General features: G+C 44.0%; 1 protein-coding gene across 3 annotated transcripts in view; it reads right to left on the reverse strand.

The window, feature by feature from the left end:
- CSNK1D (casein kinase 1 delta) overlaps window positions 1-13,856 on the reverse strand; it is a 72,775-nt gene that overhangs the window by 26,810 nt on the left and 32,109 nt on the right. The gene's annotated exons all lie outside the window — the stretch shown is intronic.

Here is a 13,856-nt window from a genome sequence, read left to right on the forward strand (position 1 = left end):
ACTTCCTGTGTCTCCTTCCCAATGATACTTTACTCATCAATTACAAACCTCCTGTTCTGTTCTCAGTTAAGTCACTTTTCAGAAAGTACAACAGATATGGGGAAATAGCTTTATTTCAGTAACATGTTAACCATATCTTTAAACTTAAAAAGCAAGTAAACAACATAGAAGTAGTGCTCTTTTCTGGTGTAACTATCTGCTTCACTTCCATCTCTTCCTATTGTTTGTTCTCCACATTTGCCTTACATATAACGATAAACTCAGCAGAAGAGAAGCTATTATTATTTCAAGAAGTACTCTATATATAATGGCTGATTTTTACTTTATTAAATAAATCTCTGCTCTGATAAAAAAAAAAAAAAATCACAAATCTCTGGAGTCATTGCAGCTTCTCGCCACACTATATTATTCTGTGTCAGTAGTTCCAGATAATCCCATCTGAATAAGAACAGGGTTGCAGAGTACAAATCAGACAACTGTGCCTTTCAAATAGTGGCTTTTTAATCTTCTTAAATGAAAGAGATTTCCAGATCAGCAAACGTGATGCAGTATCTCTATGGTAAAGCTTGGCACAATTTTAACCTCATTTTTCCTCACAGATGAACTAAAGAAATTAATTCTCCATGTTCAAATAATGAGTCTCTGCTAGGTGAAAGTGATAAGCATTAAAAAAAAAAAAAAAAGCCTGCTTTTCTCAGGCACACTGAATAAACAGAACAACAAACACTGCTAGAAGACAACAGTCTACTGGTCCTAATTCTGCTGACATAGAATTCCCATTTATTTTTAAGGCAATCAAAATCAAACTAGGTGTTCTGTTCATATTATGCTTTTTGTTAGCAATCTTCAAATTATGCTACAGTATACAAAATAGTATAAGTAGTATCTTCTTTGTTTGGGTAAGCAGAAATAGATTTTTTTTTTTTTTTGTAAAACACATAGAAGTGGATATGCATGAGCCTTTTTGCCTGTTACATGCAATGCTACATAAATACATTAAAGATAAGATACACCTATGGTACACTTTCTGAACTCTAGCAACACTGAAAGAAACTATGCTCAGTCTAAACCAAATAATGTATCAAAACACTTTTGTAAAAGACATGTAAAAAAAATGACACATGATGCATTAGCTAACCTTAGCAATACATTATTAGACATTACCTTTGTGTAAAGAATCAAAAATAAAGCCACATCTCCAGCTTACTAAATCCTTAGAATTATCAAACTTAAGTCACTTTACTTTTTTGGAAAGAAACGGTTAAGAACAATAATACTTTTTCTATTACTACAACTATTACTAATACTATTACTACAACCATCTCAAAATTAAAATGTGTACATTTCCCATAAAAGTAGCTTGTCTCTAAAAAATATACTTCCTCCCCAACAGCACCTAACTTCCTTGAATTAATGGCACTTGTAAATTGAATGGGGTACTCTGAAGTGGATGCATGTTACATTTAACACGAGAATCACCAGCTTCATAGAAAAATATGAATAAATAAAGATGAAAGGTTGCTGTTATTGCAATATGACCCACAGACAGAGTCCTATCAGGATCTATGCCCATCTCTGCTTACTGCCTTAAACTGAAAGACATCAGTAGCCTTAAACATGTGCTTTCCACCAGATACCTTTTTTTTTTTTTTTTAGAAATGCATTTTAATAGGAGATAAGGGAGTATATTGCCATTAATAACAGCTGTATTTATAACTGCAGGTTAGCTTGAGTAATGACCATATCAGAAATCAGAGTCAGAATGGAACCCCCCTGCCATGGGCATTGCACCTTCTACCAGACCAGGTCGTTCAAAGATTCATGTGACCTGGCCTTGAATGCTTCTGGGGGTAGAATTTCCAGGGAAATCACAGTGCAATTTTAAGTATAACTCGCATAGATCACCTGGATGTCTGACAGTCAAGAGAAGAACAGTAAAAATACATCTAATGACATTAAAAGAAGGAAGCAGCATAGATATGACACTACATCTTACAACAAGAACATCTTAGCCATACAACATCAACTGCAGAGATACCCATTAAAATCCAATAACTTACTTTAAGCCTATCCATAAAGAGCAGTTTGATAGGTACTCCTGTTGCTCCACATATAGGCTTAACGGAATTTATATCAGCCTCTTTTACCAAAGAAAAATTATGGCTTGGTGGTCAATCAGACAAAATCAAATGCAGCTAGCATATCTGATTCAGTGGACGTTTCACTATCGTTACTAATAAAATGCTACTTCAGTGATACAAGATTAGATGCTACATTAAAGCTAGCCACTTTTCAACTAAATAAAGAGAGCAAGGTGATGTTGAAGAACAATACAGTACAACAGGTAAGAACTTTTCCAGCTTAAATGATCCTATGGTAACCTTCAGACTTCCATACAACCCCTACTTGTAAAATAGATTTAAATCCTTCGCATTTTGTTCAAAGTACAAAGAATACATACTTTATTCTCTGTTCCTTGCTATCCTTGTAACATATTGCACATTGCACCAAGAATAAGATATGCATAATAGACTGGTAGAGCTAATACAGTAGTATTGCTTGGATTCTTTTCAAAACTACTAACAGAAGTGAGACACTCCCACATAGCCTGTAACCATTATGTGTCTCTGTCTAGTCGCAACTGTTTTCCTTGATGAAGCAGTAAGAAACAAAACAAAACAAGACCACCTGAATTTTATCACAGATGTTTCACTATGTGCTGCAAGTCGCAGGAAGACGTTCAAGTAGCACAGGCCACATATGTGCAGCTACAGTGTTAAGTCGTTCTGTGCCCTATCAGTGTTGCAAAACAAAAGCAAAAACAAAAACAAAAAAAAAACAACACACACCAAGAAAAAAAATACTACAGTTAGTGATACAAGTTAGTAGCACTTGCTGTTTCTCTCTTCACTGTTAGTAGCTCTTCTGCTATTTACCTTCCAAGTAAGGTCAGTCATATAAAACAGCAAACATACATCATGCATTATACAATCTTATCAGAGCAGACAAAATATAGCAGAAACTGGAGGATAGGTTAAGGACCAGTAACATGTAAAAGAAACCTGGGATGTCTGGTAATAAACAGGGACACAGCTGGCAAAGTATGTGATGGGCTGTACTATGGGGGTTCATGACTGCCTGATGTCAGGCTCTGCTATTAGGACAAGCAGAAGAATAGAAGGCACGAGGGACTGCATAAATAAAAGACAAAGTATGACCGTAAGAAACAATTACCCCTGAGACTAGGAAACAGGCACATATGCTAAAGAGTATCCAGGAAGATAAATAGAAGGTTACAAATTACAAGAAGCACTAACACTGTATCCCTAGAGCAAGTATTCTCAGGAACAAGAAGAAGAGACTGATGCACAGATGGAAGAAAGGAAAGCTACTGGCAAGCCAAGGACCAAGTACTCTGAGGGACGCTTTAAGTGCGGAGAGGGAGAAAAAGAATTAATCAAGAGAGAATGAAAACATTGCCTAGTGGAAAGCCAGCAGGCGGGAAGCAGATTGTGGGATGAGGAGTGAAAGGTCCCATAGACGGCTCAGAGAGTCTTGAGTCTAGCGCTCCAAGGCAGAAAAGCACATGCAGATGGCAGGCAGACTACAGAGGTCGAGTACCCTGAAAGAAGGCAGTAGAGAAGAGCAGAGCATAACAGAAGATAATGCTTGGGACTCAGAGGCAGCAGATAGAGGGCACTTCGTGGCAGGGAGAGCAGAAAGACAGGTCCCCGCTGAGAGCGGGGGCACAAGACGCGCGGGTGCCGCGTGGCAGCCCTGAAGGACAAGCAGAAGACGCGCGGACGATACGGCTTCCGATGGCGCACGCGGAGTAACCCGGGCACAGCTTGGCTCCTACCAACGCCAACCCACCCGTCCTCCTGCTCGCGGCTGTAGGCCGTGTCTCTATGGGAACCGTGGTGGGCCCCGCCTGCCCGGTGGGGGGGGCGTCACCATGGGAACCGCGGCCCCTGACGTCCGTCCCAGCGTTAGCCGCGGGCGGGCCTCCGGCGAGCAGGGCTCGTACCCAGTCCGCGCTCCGCCGGCCGCGGCCCCGCCCGCCCACCGCTGGCCCCGCGGCCGTCAGCCGCGAGCTGCCGCCTGCTCCAGCCTTGTTCGGTACCGCCAGTCGGTTCCCTTCGCTTCCCCCCTTCTTGCTCAATAAACCAGTGCTAATCGGTTTCTCTCGTAGCATTCGCTCCCAGCCGCCTAGTACCATAATTTTTTGCTCGCATCTTCCCCGTTAACATACAGCAGTCCTTCCGTCACGTTGTGTGAGTAAGCACACACTCCTTTTTAATTCCAGCCTCTTTTAATAATACCCACTTCTTCCAACACACAGCCAACACTTGTGTCATAGTCCCAAATACCATTTAGCTGTTTGCATGTCTTCCTGTTTCATTCATTAGTATTAAACAATTTCTCCCTACTCCAGATCAGGAAAGAGCACCTCAGCCTATTGTGGGCACAGCTGTTTGAAACAGGAGTTGACAGAGAGCAAGCTTTCCATTCTCTCCTAACTCCCTGTGCATTGCTTGAAAAGCTTCAAAAAGCTTGTAAAACCCAAGCTCGGGCAAACTGAAACTACAGGTTATGCAGCACAGATAAGTATGTTCTGCTACCAAGCCACTTCATTATTCACAAATGTATCAATCAATTAAAACAGAGTACATCGTCTACGTGACACTGAGGAAGATGTAATGCATGAACTGGCCGTAAAGTGTGATTTTCTCTTAGTCACTCTAGATGACTTGCTTGTCTGGAAGTCACGAGGCAAACTTCCTGTAATGCTTTCTTTTTTTCTCTCATGCTTCTGGATTATACAAAATGCTTTGCCAGGTGAGAGACCTTTCAGAAACCTGAATGTTGCATGAATTGTAATTATACCTGAAGTATGCTAATTTTTAGAAAGTAGAACATTTTCAGTAGTTCTTACTTCTGTTTTCTTAGGACATCGGAGAAAAAAAATAATTCTGACCCCACATCACCTAAGTAAAGGATAAGTTATTTCCACTGGTAGCTATTATTGAAAATTAGAATCAGAACTAATAACCGGTCTTTTGAATTAAACTATGTTTCATTTAGTTACATGAAGTGTATCTACATATAATATCAAAACACTAACTTAATAAAGGGATTCTGTTCATTTGTTTACATAAATCACCTCTGGTTTAAAATACACAGTGAAATCTGGCCTCAAATCATCTTCAAAATCTTCTGAGCATACAAAAATTACACTGCAAGTCCAAACATAACTTACACTTTGCACTGGGCCTCTCAAAGCATTCATCAGAATCAATACATAGTAGGTGAATGCTTAAATCCATATACCATTTTGGCGTACTCCTTTTCTTACCCTGGGGTTGCTCCGCCTATCAACTGTGTTATCTTTTGCAACACTTCCTCCTCCCCTTCCCCCCCTTCGTTCAGATTAGCTGTCATCTTCTCCAAGGTATCTTCAGATAGTTCCTAGTCACACAAGTAATGCACGTTGGTTCCCCAAATGAGTGACTGGTAGCTTCTACTAATTCAATACTGCTTAGAATTGGTCAATCTTAATCTTAATAGTGGGTCAAAAAAGATTACAGTCTACACAACATGGAGTTTTGCATCAGGGTAGAAAGCCATACACCCCTAAAATAAATGCAGAAGACGTCCTGGTTTCACAGGCAGAAATGAAAGGAAGCATTTTCTTTTATAACAAAAATTAAAAGGACTTTAGAATGGAGAACCAGACTTTCTGATCTTACCAAACACTAGTGAGTTCGGGAAGATATAGCCACAAGGCAGATTTCAGCCACCTCTGAGACACAGCTTCTAAGTACAAGTCTTTGGCCCCATCACTGTATTGCAAAATAGCAACATTTACATGTGGCTTGGAACCACAAGGAATGTTTTTGGTATAGGGAATACTACTTGACAAACAATAAATGTAAGCAAAAATATATAAACCAAAACTAACATTTTAAAGATGATCTTCTAAATAAAAGTGGCCCAGCTTGCAAGGGACTCTAGGGGACTTTTTGATCCCCAGTATCTCTGAAATTTGGGTGCTGCTACTAAGCAACATTTAAATGTGTATTTAGGAAACACTTAAATTCCAGTTTCATCCAGGTTAGGAGAATTTGAGTTCCATGTCTATCTGTACAATAACTGTGGGTTCTTATTTTTAAGACTATGCACATCTTTGTAGGTACAGTTCATGTTCCTCAAAGGCATCTTGAAAGTAATAAAAAGGCCTTTATTTTCATACTTGCTTTAGAAACAAACTAAAAACTGTTGAAACCTCCACTCCAAATATTCCTGGTCTTTCTGCAGTTAAGATCTTACAAGGGCTCTTTGTACATGGTCTGCTGCATGTACCTTCTGAAGCAAAGGCAGAAATGTATGCCCACACAGTGCAGTTAGCGGTGTCTGAAACCGTTTGAAACGTTCAATGTTATTGTTAACATTCTTAAAAACATTGCAGTAGAAATCTGTAATTAATATAACATGTTAAATTCAAGTGTAAATGAGAAAACATAGCCTCAAAAATAAAATATCTATAAAAGCTTAGTAAGAAAAAATATTTACAGGCACTTTGAAGGTAATATTTAGGACTTACCTACAAAGGGAACTGCAAAGAGTGCAGTTCGAATGGAATAGTAAACAATTAGTAAACTGCCAATCAAAAATGTTATGACACAGACACATCTCTACAGTTTAGGTGTTAAGGAAGGAAATTTGCCATAGGAAGATCTAAGCTTAACAAAAATGAAGCTTTGTCCTAATGTCAGCTACTTGATTCCTATTACACTATGTTATTTCTATTATTCCTACAATCAGTAACAATCCTTCAGCCACTTTTTCCTCTTTGTAAGCCTGACTGCTAAAATGATAAAAACATGGACTGGATTGTGTGCTGTTAAGAGCTCTACAAAATGGAGCACCTATTCCTAGCCCAAGGAATGCTACTTTCTGTGCTACACTTCAAGAACCCACCACAACTCGCATGGCTGCTGAACAATAGCAGTTGTTCACAGTTTTACACACACTCAGTTTTATAATTCAACATTTGTATGAATACCAGTAGAGCCACAGCAGATCAACAAAGACAGATCACTCCACCTGAATTTAAAAAGGAAGGAAGCTCATAGAAGTCCTTCTTATGTGAAGAAACAACAAAGGAACTGTGATCGCTCCGTGGAAAACAGAAATGGCAGCACAGAACAAAGCTCAGCTACAGAGGCCGATTTGTTCATGAAAGCCCATGGCTCCTTTGGTCAGCTAGGGCGACATCCCATGCTGGCTGGATTCAGCCCCGCGTGGCGCCCCGCGAGTGCCTCAGGAAGCTCGTGCCGGTGTCGGTGCCCTGCGCGACGGCCTGCGCGGCCTCAGGCGCCCGCGGAGGCTCCGCTTCGAGCGGGCGCCCTTCCAGCCGCCCCGGCGAGCCGCTGAGCCGGGCTGCACGCGGCCGCGGAGCCCCTGCGCCGGCTCTGCGCCGGCTGGCCCGTAGCGGCGGGAAAGGGGCACGTGGCGGCGCTAGGACCCGGGCGGCCCCGCTCCGGCAGGGGAGGGGCGAGCAGACGCGTCCTGCCTCGCCGAAGCGCTCCGCAGCCGGCGGGGCGCAGACGGGCTGGGACGGGTCAGCGCGGGCGCACGGGGTGAGCGGGCAGCGGTCCGGCGCGCTCAGGGCATCCCCACGCCGAGGCGCGGGACGTGACTCAGGTACTGAGGTGGAGCTCGCCGCGCGCGGTGCTGCCGACCGCTTGGGCGCGAGGGGCCGGGCGCCGCGGGCAGCGTGGGGAGCGCGGGGGTCCGAGCCGGGCGAGCCCTCTCCGGAGCATGGGCGGGAGACGGGCGCGCCTCCGCCTGGTGCCACTCGGGCAGCGCTCGGCGTGCGCGAAGCTTTGTGCGATCGCGGCGCGGGCGGCGCCGCTGCATCCCTCGCCCCGCGGCTGCGCGGGGGCCCGCTGGGGCGGTGGGCACGGTGCGCTCTGCCCCCGCTCCGCCGGGCTCCCCGCGCGGGACTGGGGGACCCCGCGGCGGGGCGCCGGCTCCCGCTCTCGGTTCTCCCCGGCGCGAGGGGACCTGTTCTCAATCGGGGATGCACATACTTTAATTCAATTTATTTATTGTAACTCATGCTTAGGTACTTCCTACAAAGCATCTTGACAGGCCCCTGTCTGACACAGTAGCGCACTACTTGTGGCTTATCTGCTTAAATGCCAGCCATTTTAATCAAACATCCATTTCCAAAGATTGCTGTAATTCCCACTCCCTACAAAAGCATTATCATATTTGCCAATGCCTTCCCTGACCTCCTGTCCTCCCCAGTAGGGCTCCCCATGATTTTCATTCTCCCATTTTGGTCTTCTTTGTTTTATCAGTTTTCTGGTTGTGCTGCATTTGCTTCTCTTAAGGGCTTGCCAGCTTTCACTATTCTCCTATCTCACTCTCCAAACTCCTGGGATAAACAAGTAATTCAGTGCTGTTTATACTTGCTGGTGGTGTTCTATACCAACGCTTATTATTAACCAGTCTCCTGTTCCCACTTAGCCTCAAACCATTTTGCTGTTGCTTCAGTGCTACACTAACACACATCATGAGTTACTAGCAGACTAGAATGACACAGTGGATTCCCGCTGCAGGTTTATTTGTACAAAGAATGGTGATCAGTGTCCATTATATTATCAGGGTAAACTGTTCTGCAGGGGAAGTTGAGTTTGTTTGTTTGTTTTTATAATGAACATGTTAGAATTGTTTTCTTTATATTATCTGGGGAAAATCAGCTTATATTATAGCCTTTTTTTTCCTTAATGAGCACGTTACCAGCAAGTACCCCCAGCTTATGGTGGTCTAAAAGCAAAAAAGTCATGGATCTGCATAATAACTTGAAGATGAAAGATTAATTATTATTGTGACTTTCTTCTTACCAAGAAAAAAACATCTCTTTTAATCTCAAGATAAATATTTTCCTTAATTACAAACACAACTTGTAACGAACAGTTCACTCTTCTTGGGTACCACCTTTGAGACAAATACACTAGTTCTGTAACAATAGCATCATTGACCTCAGCAATTATTGTCTCTATATCAAATGTTCAGTTTCTGAGAATTGGGCTTATTTTTATGAAACCAATGCTGTTTGTTTGTTTTTATACCACACCTATTACCATAAGTGCAAATTTGTTTCTGTCAGCATCACAGAGGGACCTTGAGACCAGACGACACGTCCTTTCTGTGTGCACAGAAGCAATGACAAACGTGACTTATGTTGTATTTGAATTATCCAGTTCCTTTCAGTATGCTTTCAAAAAGAGGAGTTACAGTATTAAATTTCGTTTATCGTGTATCATGAGAAATAATTTCAGCCCTGCAATTGTAGTGCTTTTGCAATTTGGCTTTCCAGTTGTTTACTGTAGAGAAATTACTTTGTGTAAAAACAAAAACTGATAAGGATAGATAAATACTAATTAATGATTCAATCCCATCACCAGCAGTACCTACATGCTTATTTTTGTGGAATACCATGGGACTGGTCTGATATATAAGGTGCTCACATGCATGTGCATTGTATCTCAAGCTGGGCTAGCAAATGTAGCTGAATGTATTGGGGAAAGATCAGCTGGCCCATAGGTATCCTGTTACACAATCACTTTGGACAGTGCAGCTGCGTAACATGGCATCATATATCGATATATGTGACTTCACACTTCATTCACAATATGTCACCTTAATATCTTTATAATTTCCCTTGAGTTATACTTCTAACTGAACCACAACAGGTGTACTGTAGTAACAGATTCTGTTTTACCTTTTAAACTGCTGAGTGCCACACCTTAACAAACTTCCACTCCCTCAGAAATAAATATTGCAAAACAATACAAGACTTCACCCTATGACATCCTAAACTAAACAGTTTACCAACTGCTTTATCCAAAAAGCACTTAAATCTACCATCCCAGAGAGTGTGTTTCCAAGCATGTTTCCGCTGTTTCTAGCAGTGCCGGTGCCAGTGTTCTGCGCTGGTAAGGAAGCCGTATTGCTGCCACTCAATCTGCTGTTTGCATGTTTTTTTTTTTTTTTTTTCTTTCCCCTTCTTTCCCCTGTGCAGAAGCAGTTAGATTAAGGCAAGTCAAAGACCTTTCTGTGTGGATTACAAGCAAAAAAGTGCTATTTCCCAACAGAGGCAGGGTCCGGCATAGAGGGGCCGTGGCTGCCCCCTCTGTGTGTGAGGAGGGGCTGGGAGCACGATGGTGACAGGCGCTGTGCCCTGGGGCAGGCACAGAGCTGCACAGCCTGAAGCCGAGAAGACGCCTGCGGGGCGCTCCCTGCTGCTGCGGGCACAATTTCTAGAGAGGCAGCTGCGAGGCTCAGTGCCCAGTCACCTAACCAACCGTTTTCAGAGCGTTCACAGAGCCGAGTAACAGCATTAATGTCCTGATGTCTGGGGCTGTGGCAATGTCCTTACAGGGGACAATCCCTCAGACTGTGCTTTACTTGCTTTGGCAGATTTGAATTGCCACTGTTGTGACAATGGGAACTCAGGAATGTAAGCCCCCAGGCTCTACACTGAAATGAAAGTTGAGAAGTAGTAGCAAAGGGATTGAGGAGGCAAGGCTGAATGTGGAGACCTTTGAATCCCAGTACCAGCCTGAAGCCAGTGATGGCAGGAACAAAGCCCATCTTGTGGGTGCCTCATGAGCCACTGGTGGAGCACTGCTCAAGCACTGGAGCCAGTAGCTCTACGCTCCCAGGTGTGACCCAGATGCTGAAGGAGGAAGCCAGAGGCAGTGATGTTTTGCAGCAGCCGGAGCAGGGCTCCAGTTGGCACCAGTTCTGCTCAATGCCCAGACAGTGCAGTCTGGCCAATGGCAGTTGGGATGCAGGGCAACCCATTGCTCTCACAACACCCTATGAAGAAAGAATCGTTATTGCTTTCATTCCATGGATAAGAAACTAAACAAGGATCTCTACCTTGCTCATCTTGGACTGCCTTTTGTGATTGTACATCTCTCAGCCTAGTGGGGTTCCAGTCTGAACTGGGACTCCTACATGGAAGTTCATGTTTTCTCTCTGATCATCATTTATTTCTATCTAGCCTTGAATTCCTAGGCAAGATTTCTAGCAAATCTGTCCTAGTTAAATGTGTTCTGGAGAAGTTCTCAAGCTACATGGGTCAGCCTACAGACTCACAAACATCCTTCTCACTCAAACTGCTGACCATAAAGTACTGTGTAAAGTTGGTTACACGCTAATATTAATTCTTGCCCTTTCTAGCTGCTGCTCTTTATAAAACAAATGTCTTTCTATATATGCACTACAAGCATTGTCACACCAAACCCACCCCTGACCATGCTACCTACAATCACCTCATATTTCCTTCAGACTGTATTAGTTCCCATGGCAACAGCATGAAAACACAGATTTAACTACACTTGCTCCCTTTGTTTCACACATTACCAAAGGAAGAACTCATTTATCATAGAATCATAGAATGGATAGGGTTGGAAGGGACCTTAAAGATCATCAAATTTCAATTCCCCTGCCACAGAGAGGGACATCTTCTACCTGACCAGGTTGCTTAAACCCCATCCAACCTTTCCTTAAATACTTCCAGGGATGGGGCATCCACAGCTTTTCTGGGCAGTTCCATTCCATTTATAATGGAAGGAATCTGGAATAAATACTGGCAATTCTATCATGTCTGTTTGTTTAGATCCTAAAACTCACCGGCAGAGAGCTAAATGTGATCCTTTGCCTCTAAACAGGGCTGAACTAGCAAATACAAAAAGAAAAGCAATCTTTTGCAGTAGTTACCTAAGTAGCCTCAAGAAGCGGAAGGCAATATCCCCATACCAAGCACTGGAAGCAAAATTATAAGAAAAAAAATTGTGCAAATCAACCATGAGCCCATCTCCTCCAGTGCTGGCCCTAGTTTGCACAACCTTACAGAGAAACCTCACTGCTACTTCCTTTTTAGTTCTTCAGAAAGTAAATACAGGCAAGCCTAGTAAGCCACTCTACAACATGATGAAAGGAACAGGATGAAGTGAATTTCCTGCTCTGTATTTAGAGATGTGTTTCGTTTAGCTAAGGTTAGTGGTCTTTTAATTCTGATGTGTTAACATGAGCGATGCATGGATTAAACTAGAAGACCAAGACTAATGTATGAGTGTGTACAAGGTGGCATCTGAGGGTCTGGTATGTTGTTTTATGGTGATTCTTAGTCATACAATGAAAAGAAAAGTAAATGGATGCTACCGTTTCCCATAGCCTTATTTTTATGAAATGCTGGGAGTAGTACATGTTCCCTTATGTCTGCAAGTCTGGCCTTTTCACCATAACAGAAAACAAAACCATCTTAGAGCTTGTTTGTCTTGCATCAGGCAGGGCTGGTAAGTCTTGTCGGCCAGCTGGAACAAAATACTTCGCTTACCGCGTAACCTGCTCTGCTAGGCGCGGAAGAGCACGCGACCGGCCGGTGAGAAGGGTATTTCTACCTGTCCCGAACGAACGGGGCTCCGCGGGCTGCGAGCACTGCACGGGAGCCCCGCGTCAACCCTGCCCGCACGTTCCCGCTGCGCGGCAGGGAAGGCGCGCGGCAGGGCGGAGCGCCGTGCCCGGGTGGCGCGGTCGGCTGCGTCTGCTGCAATTACGGGAGGCGCCCCGCCCGCACGCCCGCCCAGTCACGTCCTTCACGTCTCAGTGCGGCGGCCTCCGGCGCGCGGGCTGCCGTGGAGGCTCGCGACACCGCACGTCGCAGCGGCGGGGTCACGCGGGGTCGCGGCAGCTGGGCCCGCCCCGCGGGCACCGCCCTGTGCCACCGCCGGCGGTCCGTGGCCGGGGATTGGGCCCCAACCGGGGAAGCGCCCCGACAGGCCCGGCCCGACCCGCGCGGCGCCAGGGAGGAAGCGGCTCCGCGCATTCCCTGCTCGGAGACTAGTAGCCTAGTGGAGCCAGAGTGGGAAGGAGCTGGGCCTTCCTCCGGGCCGGGTTTGCGGTGTGCCGGCTGCCGAATTAGCTTCCTGCTCCCCTGGAGAAACTCCGAGAAGCTTTGGCAGTGCTTTGCTGGAAGGAACAAGCGCGCTGCCGAATAGCTTTTGAGGGTGATTTGGCTCAAAAGCCACCTGCCACTGAGATTGTGTGGATGTACTTTACTCTTTGGGTCACATAATTCCTAGCGCATAACGATCATTAGGGAGACCTGTGTTTCTCAAAGCAGAAGCATCCTTTGGTGATGAACATCCTCTCTGATGTGCAACTGTGCTTGCATTCCTCTTTTAGGTAGTGCTATAGAAGAACATTGAGCCAACAGGAGTATTAATCGTCCTTTAAAGAAATTGCCACATTTTATTCACACAAGATTTTATATATAATTTTTCTGAAGTTTCACTTTACAAGTCAAGTCTTCTGTAATAAGGATACCTTACAGAAACTTAATTGATGTGATACCTAATATCATCTCTCTGATGTCTTCACTTAACAATAACACTGCCCCTTCAGTATTTTTTTTTCCTCTTTTAAAGCTTTGTAGCATTTCTGTGTAGCACATAAAAGTCTCACAAGAAAAAAAAATATTTATTAAGGAGCTTGTGGCTACAAATAGAAGGTGTAAAAGATAAGATTCAGTAAATAAAATATTAGAAAATTAAACTGATGCTGTAATAACAACAGTAGAAAGCATTGCCACCAGGCACACATTAAAACCAAACATTGCTGAAGCTACTAACTCTGATCTTCCACAAAAACTGCCCATGCTGATTTTCATTGTACTCTAGCTTAGGTGCTTACTTCATGTGTGGAAACTAATAGCTCATGAAAATTACCAAGAGATGTCCGTCTTTTCAAGATACCTGTGCATCAAGGCTGTA

This window comes from Anas acuta, chromosome 18 (genome assembly GCF_963932015.1).
Source record: "Anas acuta chromosome 18, bAnaAcu1.1, whole genome shotgun sequence".
Lineage (NCBI taxonomy): Eukaryota > Metazoa > Chordata > Aves > Anseriformes > Anatidae > Anas > Anas acuta.